Source organism: Geotrypetes seraphini, chromosome 1 (genome assembly GCF_902459505.1).
Source record: "Geotrypetes seraphini chromosome 1, aGeoSer1.1, whole genome shotgun sequence".
NCBI classification, from domain to species: domain Eukaryota; kingdom Metazoa; phylum Chordata; class Amphibia; order Gymnophiona; family Dermophiidae; genus Geotrypetes; species Geotrypetes seraphini.
This window is the reverse complement of record NC_047084.1, coordinates 273,938,175-273,950,981: the sequence shown is the minus strand read 5'-3', so window position 1 is coordinate 273,950,981 and position 12,807 is coordinate 273,938,175. Positions and strand designations below refer to the sequence as shown.

Here is a 12,807-nt window from a genome sequence, read left to right as displayed (position 1 = left end):
TGTTGAAACAGCGACACTGGTTGCCTGTTAGGTTTCGTATTGAGTATAAAATATTGACAATTATACATCAGGTAGTATATGTAAAGGCACAATGGTATCTAGTGCAAGTTTAAGGAATTATTTACCATCTCGCTCTCTGCGTTCAGAATTAACAATGAAGTTAACACTTGAGCATGTACACGAGATACATTATAAGAAAACATGGATGGCAGCAATTTCTGTGTCAGGTCCACGGTTATGGAATACTCTGAATGGTACATTAAGGCTGTGTCAAAATCTGAAGTCTTAAGAAATCTTTGAAAACTCATTTATTTGTTAGAGCATTCCTGTAGATTAGGCAGACTTTTCAAATTTTCCCTGTCATTAATGATTGAATATTTGTAAAGAATTGTGTGTAGGTGGATCCAAGATGGCTGCAGCAGTTTGCTGTTGAACAGACGCTGTTGAACAGACGTGGAAAGTTACCTTGGTCCCTTGTGGATTTGCCTGCTGGAGACGCTGGCGGTGAGTGATGCTTTGGTGGACATCCCAGGGCTCGATGCTACCCTCAGCCCCGACACTAGAGTTCCACCCCCTCAACCCCAGATGACAAGCTCTCCTCGCGAGCTCAATACGTACGAAGAGGCAGTGAGGGAACCGCGAGAGGCCAGTGAGGGCTTGTCAGTGAGCTCCAGAGAGGGTTTTTTTAAACCCGGGGAGCCAGCCTGAGGAAGGAACATCGGAGGGGACGGCCCAAGGCAGACAGGAGGTATGTCTGGAATCTGAGAAGCTTTCTCAACGATTGTTAAACCTCCTGAGGTTACACTAGACGCCTTGTGGGATCTTGTAGTTAATCTAGGAAAAACTTTGGTGCCTAAACTTCACAACAGCAAACTTGAACAACAAAGCCATCAAGGAAGTAAAACTAATTAGAGGAAAGACAAAACCAGTCCTCTTCTGGAACATAGTTGAGAATACCTTAATCCCCCCGGCAGACTGTACTATAACTATCTATCAAGTTGGAACCAATCCGTCACCAATACTTTGAATACTCTCACCCCCTCCATCCACACAAAACAAAACAGAATTATAATTCCCCCTGGTTCACCGAATCACTGAGATCTGACAAACAACTATGCAGGCGACTGGAAAGGAAATGGCGGAAAAGTGTCACACAAGAACTCAGAACACAAAGGCGTAAGGCAATAAACAAATATAAATCCAACATAGCAGAGACCAAGAAAAACTACTACACCAGCAAATTAGGTACCAAAACTTTGGACAATAAAAAGCTATTTCACTTGGTGCGATAACTCACAACCCCATCGAAACAAGAATCCACTGGACACCTCAACAAAATCACAGCTCAAGAACTAGCAGACTTCTTTCTCAACAAAATCAAAATGTTCAATCTGAGGTAACCAAAGCTCTCACCACCGAGACACACATTCTCGACATGTCTCAGCTCCTCACTGAACCCACCGAATCAGATCAGATCTGGGCTTCATTCTCCAACCTGTCCAGCCCTGACACAAAAAAACTAGTATCCAAATTGTCCGTGCACTGCAATCCTCTAGACAACTGCCCCTCTTATCTTCTCACTATCGTTCCTGAACAGATCACCATCTGGATTACCAACCTCCTAAATAACTCCCTAAACAAAGGCCACTTGCCAGAAACAATGGGTAAAATAGCACTCGCCCCTATACCAAAATCACCAAAGGCAGTTCTCTCTTAAGTCTCAAACTATAGACCCATCGTTGGCATACCCATTCTGACAAAAATAATCAAGACCCACGTGTGCAAACAGCTCACAACTTACATTGAACAACACTCATGCCTCCACCAATCCCAATTCGGCACAACACAGCAAAGAGCTTCTCCTCCTCACTTTGAGCACAAAAACCAAACAACTGCTCAGTACAGGATGTCGAGCAATACTCCTTCAATTTGATATTTCAGCAGCCTTTGATTCAGTAGACCACCACCTACTACTAACAAAACTGTCAGAAATTGGCATAACAGGGAATACATTGTCAAAATGAATGGAGAGATCTCCAACTCCTGGAGGGCCTTCTGTGGCGTGCCACAAGGCTCCCCACTCTCCCCCATCCTATTCAACCTCTTCTTGAGCTCTCTTCATAACATCAAATTTGAAGACGAAAGCATATTGTCCTATACAGATGACATCTTTCTCATTCCCTTTTTAAAAATTATTTATTTATATTATTTTACAAGTTGATAAACAGCACTTGAAAGGAAATATAACAATTGAAAAAGAAACAATCGAATTATAAAGTAATTCCACATTAGTAACTAAAACTAAAGTCCACATTATAGGGAGAGAGAATCAATCACGTCCAAGGGATATTGGATTTCAGGAAATAATTCTAAAGTAAATCAAATTACAGAGTGCAGTTGGAGTCAATTAATTAATGGCCTGGTTGGGTGATTCCTTGGAAGTCTCTGAAGTTCTTTTAGTTGCTTTACCCTCGAGGAAGAAGTTTAATTGATCGGGTTCATAAAAAATGTATCTATTGCTCTGATAAGTAATGCAGCATTTACAAGGAAAACATAACTGAAAAGTTACTCCTAAACTCAGAACAGACTGATGATAAGCCAGAAATTTCTTACGTCTGGCTTGCGTCCACTTCGATACATCAGGAAAAATTGAAATTTTGAATCCATGAAATGCCACATTATCAGTCCTGTAAAATAGACGAAGAATTGCTTCCTTATCTTGAAGAAAACCAAAAGTTACCAATAATGTGGCTCTAACCACTATTTCCTCTTGAGATGTTTCCAGCATACCAGTGAGATCCAGATCTCCTTGTAATGTTTCTCCTTTTTCTTTATTCTCTTTAGGAAGGTTCAAGTAATATAGCTTTTGTAATGGTGGCATATTATTTTCAGGAAATTTCAAAACTGAGTTTAAAAAGGAATGAAATAAATCTCTAGGTGACTGAAATTTAGAGACAGGAAAATTTAAAAGTTTCAAGTTCAAATTTCTGTTTGCATTCTCCAAATTTTCTATTTTCCTAGTGAACAAAAACTTTTCCTTCAGTCGTAAATTAGTAGAAACCTTCACTTCTGCCATTGATTTCTCTAATTTGTCTATTCTATTAGACTGTTGTTCAAATTTCTCTTCAAACATTTTAAATTGAGTATTAGTGTTTTGTACTGAGGCAACAAACTGAGAGCATATCTTATGTAAAGTTTCCAAACCACTCTGGATCGCCTCCATATCAATCACTGCAGGTCTTATCAGGGGAGCAGGGAGAGATATTCCAGGAGACTCCCCAATTGGTTTCGCCTCCTTCTTCCCTGCTGCACTCCGAGTTTCCATTCCTCCGAACTCCAATGTCGGCTATAAAGAAGTTGGCAAGCTATAATTCATATCCGGGGTCAGGAGTGAGACTTGCAATGCCGATGGAGACATGAACTCTGGTGCTTCCTGCGCAGTTGAAGGCACCCCGACATTGTCCTGGGCCACGGAGGAACTCCAGGCCCCAAAGGGCTAAGCGATACCTCACCTTCCAAGACTGAGGTCTGCCCACCTTGGTCAGCGGATGCACTCGCTCCCGCTGGAACGGCATATGATGTTATTGCCGCTTGTCGCGTCAGGGAAGTGGAAGAGGAGGCAGGAAGAACACTCCACTGCTTACCCCTGTGCTTAGGCATGCTAAAGGTAAAGTTGCTGTAGAAAATATAAAGTAGCCAATAAAGTGCAGGAGTCACTTGAAAGCACGAGTCACTCCATCGCCATCTTGAATCCCTCTCCTTTCTCCTTATTCCCATAACCAACAATCACTCGGACATCACCAACAAAGACTTACATAATATTGAAATAATCCAAATCTGGGCAACTACCAACAAACTAAAATTAAACACAACTAAAACCAAAGTTCTATACTTCCACACACCCCAGCAGATGGCACTAACAAGCATCACTCTTCGATCAGGCAAGACCCTCCCTGTAGAAGAATCCTCCAAAATCCTAGGTTGCATACTACACTCCACACTTACCAGGGAACCACAAATTTCCAGTCTCTAAAAGAAATCCCTCTACACCTTGAGACAACTAAGATTAATCAGACCATATTTTCACCAACACCACTTCGCCTTAATTGTACAACTGATGATACTACCACAACTGGACTACTTCAACTCCATCTATATGGGAATCAACACTGCTCTAATCCACAAAATGCAACTCATCCAAAACTACGCTGTTAGACTAATCTTCAACCTGAGAAAATGACTCGATTACAGGCAACTGAACTGGCTACCCATCCCATCACGAATAACCTTCAAAACTTCATGCATCATTCACTACATACTTTACAGAAACTCCGCGGCTCCTCTCATCCAGCTCTTCTCTAAGGCATGGTCTACTTCCTGCAGAACCCTCAACAGAAGTACTTCTAAATCTCCCTTCCACAAAAAATCTTCAATACAAACGTGTTTTCCACTCCTTGCTCACCTTTCTAGGAGTAAAAACTTGGAATGACCTGCCATAAATAACCAGAACAGAACCTAACCATGCCATATTCCAGAAGAAGCTGATAACTCATCTATTTGACACTTGATCACCTGTAACCTGTCCTTCCCCTCCTCTACCCCTCTCCTACCTACAAATTAATATTACCTTCTGTAAGAGGGATTAAAACTTTAGGTAAACTTTCTCATTCTCTGGCATTCAATATGGTAAAAATTTGGAATGATCTTCCTTCAATTTTCAGAACTTTTTTCTTTGACATATTTTAGAAAAACTTTGAAAAAGTATTTATTTCAGAAATTTTTAACTGATAGTTGTAGGGAAATACTTTTTAAGTATTTTAGTTAAAGACGGAATGCAAATTTGCCCTCTTTCTTTTTAATTTTATTACTGTTCCATTAATGAATTTATCTTAAGTTTTGTTAACCGGTTCGAGTAGGGAATGACTCGGTATATAAAGCAAAGGATTAGATTTGATTCTCTTCTCCATCCCCTCCTCCCTTCTCCGTCCTCGCCCCTCTCTATAAGTCACCTTGAGCCTGCCTAGGTATTAGTGACACAGAAATAGATTAGATTAGATGCCCAGTCTCTCCTGCCGTGATCATTTGTGACCCACCTGAATCTTCCCCGGCAGGAGAGATGCCCAATATTCGGTTGGCCCATGTGCTTAAGTCCCTGCCCATTGGAGGGGCTTTAGGCAACTGAGTCAATTCCAGTTGGCCCAGGTGCCTAAGGTCCCTCCTAAGGGCCGGGCCTTAGGAGCCTGGACCAATCAGGCCCTAGGCCCCTCCCCGGTGCATCCCATATTGCACCGGGAAGGGGCAGACCTGCCATTCAGAGGAAAGCAGGCCTGCTGACTGGACGGAGGGAGGACCCGTCCATCCGTCCATCTATTAAGGTTGGGGGGGGGTCTGGGGAGAGAGCGATCAGCTCAGTGGCCCGATTCAGAACTTATACCTGTTTTGACTTGGTCTAAGTCAAAACGTATAAGTTCTGGCTGGGAACCTGTCAAAGTTTTTAGGTTATGGCTGCCAGATGACTAAGTCTAGGTCAGCCCACCTCCCGCCATATCCACTCTTCCAAAAACACCCCTTTTCACTCTGGGCATACAGAAGCAGTGGAAAGACCTAAGTGCTGGTCGACAAGTCAATGAAGCCATCTGCGCAATGTGCTGTGTCGGCGAAAAGGGCGAACAGAATGCTAGGAATGATTAAGAAGGGGATCACAAACAGATCGGAGAAGGTTATCATGCCGCTGTACTGGGCCATGGTACGCCCCCACCTGAAATACTGCGTCTAGCAGTGGTCGCCGTACATGAAGGAGGATACGGTACTACTCGAGAGGTACAGTGAGAGATTAGAGAAAATGGGCCTCTTCTCCCTTGAAAAGAGGAGACTGAGAGGGGACATGATTGAAACATTCAAGATTATGAAGGGAATAGACTTGGTAGATAAAGAAAAGTTGTTCATCCTCTCCAAGGTAGAAAGAACGAGAGGGCACTCTCTGAAGTTAAAAGAGGATAAATTCCATACAAACATAAGAAAGTTCTTCACCCAGAGAGTGGTAGAAAAACTGGAACACTCTTCCGGAGGCTGTTATAGGGGAAAACACCTTCTAGGGATTCAAGACAAAATTAGACAAGTTCCTGCTGAATCAGAACATACACAGGTAAGGCTAGACTCAGTTAGGACACTGGTCTTTGACCTAAGGGCTGCTGCGGAAGTGGACTGCTGGGCACGATGGACCACTGGTCTGACCCAGCAGCGGCAATTCTTGTGTTCTTATGTTCTAAGCTCGTTTTAGATAAGTCTAAAACCAGTTTTGATTATCGGTACTTGGATGATCTGTCTCTTTGATTGTCCAAGTACCGACTTAGAACGCTTTTTGGACGTTTAAAAAAATATATATATATTATTATGAGCCCCTTAAGTACAAAGTCAGAGGAAAAAAAGGTGCTAGTTATGAAGTATCTCAAACACTAGTCATGTCAGGGTTTGTTTTTTTTGTTTGTTTATTTCATAGCAGTTAGTTGGTTTCTGACGGGCACCCAAGCTTGGTTCTTGCCTACAAATGTTTGAGATTGCCACAGTGACTATGCATAAGACAGGGGTGCCCAATATGTTGATCGCGATCAACCGATAAATCGGGAAGGCAACGCGAGTCGATCACGGAGCCCATCCCAGGCTCGTGTCCCAATCTACCGGGCCGATCAGCCTTTCTCTCCCCGATGTCCCCCACCACCCTCCCTGCAGAAGCATCGGATCGACCAGCATTCCACTCCCTGACATCAATTCTGACGTCGGAGAGGAAGTTCTGGGCCAGCCAATCGCTGCCTGGCTGGCCCGGAACTCCTCTCTAACGTCAGAATTAACGTAAGGGAGCGGAATGCTGGTCAGCATGATGCTTCTACAGGGAGAGCTTGGGGTGGCGGTGGCTTGGGGGCCTGTTCCCCAATGGTGGCTTTGGTGGCAGCAAACCTAGTGGCTTGAGGGCCTGTTCCTTGGTGGCGGCAGCAAACCTAGTGGCTTGGGGATGGCAGGGAGATAGAAAGAAGGGGGGGCAAGGAGACAAAGAAAGAAGGGAAATGGAAAGAAAGGGGGGAACAGGGAGTCAGAAAGAAAGGGGGCATGGAGAGAGAGAAAGAAGGGGGCAGGGAGAAAGAAAGAAAAAGTTGGGGGAGAGAATGAGGTCTGGAGGAGAGGAAGCATACAGGGAAAAAGGGAAGAATATTGGATGCACAGTCAATAAAAGAAAGTGCAACCAGAGACTCATGAAATCACCAGACAAGAAAGGTAGGAAAAATGATTTTATTTTCAATTTAGTGATCAAAATGTGTCCTTTTTTGAGAATTTATATCTGCTATCTATATTTTGCACTATGGCCCCTTTTTACTAAACCGCAGTAGCGGATTTTAGCACAGGGAGCCTATGAGTGTCGAGAGCAGAGAGGGGCATTCAGCACAGCTCCCTTAGCTAAAAACTGCTATCGCGGTTTAATAAAATGGGAGGGGGTATATTTGTCTATTTTTGTATGGTTGTTACTGAGGTGACATTGCATAGAGTCATCTGCCTTGACCTCTTTGAAAAAACCCCAGAATATAAATGATAATTAACATTTTCTCTGCGTACAGTGTGCTTTGTGTTTTTTTTAAAATTTTATTGTTGGTAGATCATTTTGACTTGGTCATTTTAAAAGTAGCTCGCAAGCCCAAAAAGTGTGGGCACCCCTGGCATAAGATGTATTTTGCTCTCAGTGCAGGCAGTGCATGCAAAATAGATGTCATATACTTTCACTGTGGCAATCCTGAAAACCTACCTAGATTTCTAAAATGGCAGATCAGTCTTGGCATTCAAATATATTTAGACAGTTGAGCATGCAGCTTGGGAGTCTTGACAACATACACAAATTGAAACTAAGATTAAAGCTTCATTTCAGATGGTTATGGTACTCCATTTACAAAGTGTGTTTGTACTCTGATTAGCTGACATTTAAGAAGTCTCGGGCATCTGAAATCTATATAGGGCATGAGGCTCTGGTTACATTAACTGTGGGGCATATCTCACCAGAAAATAAACAAGGGAAAGGAAAAAGAAAAGATTCTGTGTTTCCTCTTCTTGATGATAAAAGATTTGTAAAGGTCATAAAGATTGGTCTAAAAATAGTGATTAATTAGCATGCTTATTTTAGAGAGGTGAGCAAATATTTAGGAAACTTGGTCTGTGGACCAAAGTCTAATTTTCTCTGTTGTTAGTTTCTGTTTTTCTTGTTTTGTCTATTGATTTAGACTCCCCTTGGGGTTTTTTACCTGCTTAATTTAGGGAATTTTCAAAACCTTTTATGGCATTTATATTTCTCCTTCTCCAGTCTCTCTCCTTTGGTATAGGATGGAACACTAGGCTGCCACAAGCTATGACAAATGACAGTTCACTTTCAGCTCAGTCCCTCTTTGTGATGCAGCTGTTTTCTTCTGTTCTAGGCCATCCCACGCTACAGCTGCTTGCTTGCAGTTAAGCTAGTCACAGATAGCTCCTCCTGTCTTCTGGTTTGGTCTGTGGCTCATAGCAGCTATGCAGCAGCCTTTTCTGGTTCAGGCAGAAAGAAAGAAGATTAACGAGGTAAGAACTTTAATCTTTCCTTCTTGTATAACCCTACTCTATTCCTGAACCTTCGAGGCATAATAGAGCAACCCCTCAAATTTAGGGTGGGACTGATGCCACCAGAATCGAAGATCCAAATACAGAATCCTTCTTGGCTGCCATATCTATTCTGTAAAACTTCATGAAGGCAGAGAGCACCATGAAGGCAGAGAACTTCATGCAGGCAAAGAACACCAAGAGGGGCTCTACAAATCTCTTCTTGGGAAATTACTGAAGATTGTACCCATGAGGAAGCAATGCCTTGCATTGAGTAGACCTTCGTTGAGATAGGCCACTTTCCTGCTTCGATATAGGTGAAATAAATGGCCTTATGAATCCACCTGGAAATCGATGCCTTTGATGCCGGCTGTCCCTTCTGGACTGGTCCAACCAGGACAAACAGATGATCTAACAAACGAAACTCGTTTGTGACCTCCAAATATCTTAGCAAAAGCCTGTACACATCTAGAGATTTCAATACCTTGTCATGTTTGGCCAAACCGGACAGTGCATAGGCTGGCAAACACGCACCTACTCATTGATGTGGAAGATAGAAACCACTTTCGGCAAGAAAGAGTTAGACAGTGTGCAGGGTCACAGTAGAGTCCGTAATTCTAAGAACGGGATCTCTACAGGACAAAGTCTGTTTTGATGGTGAGATCCACCACAGAATCTTGTCCAGCAGCTCATAAGGTGGACTCGCAAGTACTCTGAGAACCAGATTAAGATTCCAAGTTGGAAATGGCTGCCGCAGTGGAGGGCAGAATCGTAATGCGCCCTTTAATAAAAATCTAACCACATCCAGATGAGCCTTAAGAGTGCTCCCATGGTGCTTGGAACAAAAGCAAGAAAGACCGCCTATCTGAACTCAAGCCGATTGCTAGATTCTTTTCCAGACCCTCTTGGAGAAAGGCGAGCACTACAGAGATCGACTCAGAACTCAGGTCCTCACCCCTTCAAGTACACCAGGATTGGAAACACTTCCAGGCCTTCACATACGCTGCAACAGTTGACTTCTTTTACTCTTTAAGATAGTAGCAACCACTCCATCTGAATAGCCTTTGCAGACTAGAGCTGTTGGGCGCTGCATGAGTAGATGTGAATGTCAGGGAAGTTTGAGACCCTGATCCAACTGTAGATGTACCAGATCTGCATAACAAGGGTACCTTGGACAATCCGGCGCCACTAGAATTATCTTGCTGTGGTGTGCCATGATTCTGTATCCTTAGCATCTCCTGTGTAGGAAGCGTCAATGGCTCCCATGTTATGGATGTGCTAACTAGTTAGTTTGGTGATTAGTGCATCCTATGCCCATTTTATGCCCCTTTTAAGTCATCTTGAAATAGAGCAGCAATCGGGATAGCATTACATTACATTATATTACATTAGGGATTTCTATTCCGCCATTACCTTGCAGTTCAAGGCGGATTACAAAAGAATTATCCAAGATGCATTACAACAAGAACTTACAAAAAAAAAAAAAATGGTCATTTTCAAAAAGAATGAGAAATGGGTAAGGTTATTTGTTTGGGGTAGTTGGCTTTAGTGAGAGGTGGAGTTTGAGACTTGTGGTATTATTTCTTTTTTCAGAGCTTTCTTGAAGAGTATGGTCTTTATTTCTTTTCTAAAAGTCTTGTAGTCGAGGGATGCCGTCAGTAGATTGGAAGTGAGTGAAATGTTGGGGATGTTATAAAAGTATTAGATGAATGGAACTCCACCAATAAGCTATATCACTCTCAAAGAGAGGAATATAACTTATAAAGAAATATCAATATGGGAAAAATTAGCTTGCTTGATTAAAATTTAGCTCTATATAATATAATGTATTAAGTTAAAAAGACCAGGATTCAAAGCATTTGCAAATAAACTCAAATTTTATTTCTCACCAAGCAAGATTAAACATAAAATTAAAATCAAGCAGGTAAAGCAGTTACAGATAGGATTTTTAAGCAAAGATAATAGGATACACTAGACAAAATTATTACTAAAACAAAAGGATCAATTTATCTGGATTCAAAAGTTACGATGTGAATAGTCCTTAAAATGGAGAAGAGGGCGCATGATAGGGCCGAGTACATGGTTTAGAAGCACATGTTTGCAGAGAGGAATGATGTTGCAGCATGGTGATCCAGGGAAAAGAGAGCTGTTGCAGCTTGATCCAAGGCTGGTTCCAGAGAGAGCAAGTGTTGCGAGAAAGGATTTCACGTCATATTTATAGGGTTGAGACCTGTTCTAAAAATAGAGTCCTAGGTGAATGATGTCATGATTACATTTTTTGGACCCATGATGCATAGTAGCCTAGCCTTTTTCTGTGTTCCTAGGTGGATGAGGTCATCTGATTGAATCTTCTTTGAGTGGCTTAAAATGATGTGATGAGCTTCTATTGTTCTTGCAGACTGGAGTAGTGAAGAGATGCTGGCCTACATCCTGTTCTACTGATACACCTTCTATTATAGCAGTGGTTCTCAACCCTGTCCTGGAGACCCCCCCAGCCTGTCGGGTTTTCAAGATATCCCTAATGAATATGCATGAGAGAGATTTGCATATAATGGAAGTGACAGGTATGCAAATCTCTCTCATGCATATTCATTAGGGATATCTTGAAAACCCGACTGGCTGGGGGGTCCCCAGGACAGGGTTGAGAACTACTGCATTATAGTGTAGTGTCACTGGTATCCACCCTGGTTGTCTTTTTGTTCTCCATTGAATAAGTGCATTTTAACACTTTTTTCAGAACCGATGGCTCTGCTGGCTCAGAGACCACATCAGAAATTCACTTTTAAAACCATCAAATTAATATACTTTAACTCCAAACAGAATTATAAAACCATATCATTTTTATTTTAAGTCCCTCAGAATTAATAATCTCTTGGGTCAGGCAATAATTCAAGCAAACTTAAATAATTTAGCTCCAACAAAACTAAATATACATATTTGGGAATATAAGATAAAAGCACACATTTTCTACTAAGGATGCAATTACTATGACAAACTATATACAAAATACTTAGTAAACCTTGAAAGAGAGAAAGAAAAAGGGAGAGAGGAAAAAGAGAGAGAGGAGATAGTAAAAAGAAAGAAAGAAAGAGAAAATTTTGTGTATGGAATGTGGTCATGCTACAGGGAGACTAGCTTTAAAAAGCCAAAGGATAAGAGCATAAGAATTTGCCGCTGCTGGGTCAGACCAGTGGTCCATCGTGCCCAGCAATCCACTCCCATGGTGGCCCACAGGTCAAAGACCAGTTCCTGGAGATCAGCCCTACCTGCTTACGTACTGGTTCAACAGGAACCTGTCCAACTTTGTCTTAAATCTCCAGAGGGTGTTTTCCCCTATAACAGCCTCCGGAAGAGTGTTCCAGTTTTCCACCACTCTCTGGGTGAAGAAGAACTTCCTTACGTTCATGTGGAATCTATCCCCTTTCAACTTTAGAGAGTACCCTCTTGTTCTCTCTACCTTGGAGAAGGTGAACAACCTGTCCTTATCTACTAAGTGTATCTCCTTCAGTACCTTGAATGTTTGGATCATGTTCCCTCTCAATCTCCTCTGTTCAAGGGAGAAGAGGCCCAGTTTCTCTAATCTTACGCTGTCGACCGGGTCACCCTTGTCTATCTGCCTGTTTACCCCCTCGAAGAAGTACAGCAAGTTTGTCAAGCAAGATCATCCTTTGCTGAAGCCGTGCTGACTGGTCCTCATCAGATTGTGTCCGTCAAGGTGATCAATGATGTGGTCCTTTATCAACGCCTCTACCATCTTTCCCGGTACCAAGGTCAGACTCACCGGTCTGTAGTTTCCCGGATCTCCCCTCAAACCTTTTTTGAAGATCGGCGTAACATTCGCCATCTTCCAGTCTTCCAGAATCCTTCCCGATCTGATCGACAGATTGGCTATTAGTTGAAGCTATTAGTTCAGCTACAGCCCATTCAGTTCCTTAATGACCCTCGGATGGATGCCATCCGGTCCCAGGGATGTGTCGCTCTTAAGCCTATCAATCTGCCTGCATACTTCTTCTAGACTGACCGTCAACCTTGTCAGTTTCCCATCTTCGCCTCCAGTGTATAGCCTGTTGGGTTACGGTATGTTGTGTATGTCCTCTTTGGTAAATACAGACGCAAAAAATGTGTTCAGTTTATCGGCGATGGCTTTGTCCTCCTTTAGCACTCCCTTTATTCCATTATCATCCAACGGTCCCACCG

General features: G+C 42.5%; 1 protein-coding gene across 21 annotated transcripts in view; it reads left to right on the top strand.

Moving 5' to 3' along the window:
* Nucleotides 1–12,807, top strand: part of ST3GAL5 (ST3 beta-galactoside alpha-2,3-sialyltransferase 5) — a 212,928-nt gene that overhangs the window by 31,825 nt on the left and 168,296 nt on the right. For 9 of the 21 annotated variants that reach the window (XM_033951818.1, XM_033951733.1, XM_033951727.1 and 6 more), the window contains one exon: nucleotides 8,454–8,592. The exons of the other annotated variants lie outside the window; for them this stretch is intronic. The gene's annotated coding sequence lies outside the window, so the exon portion shown is untranslated. The remainder of the gene's footprint in view (nucleotides 1–8,453; nucleotides 8,593–12,807) is intronic. 21 annotated transcript variants of the gene reach the window in all.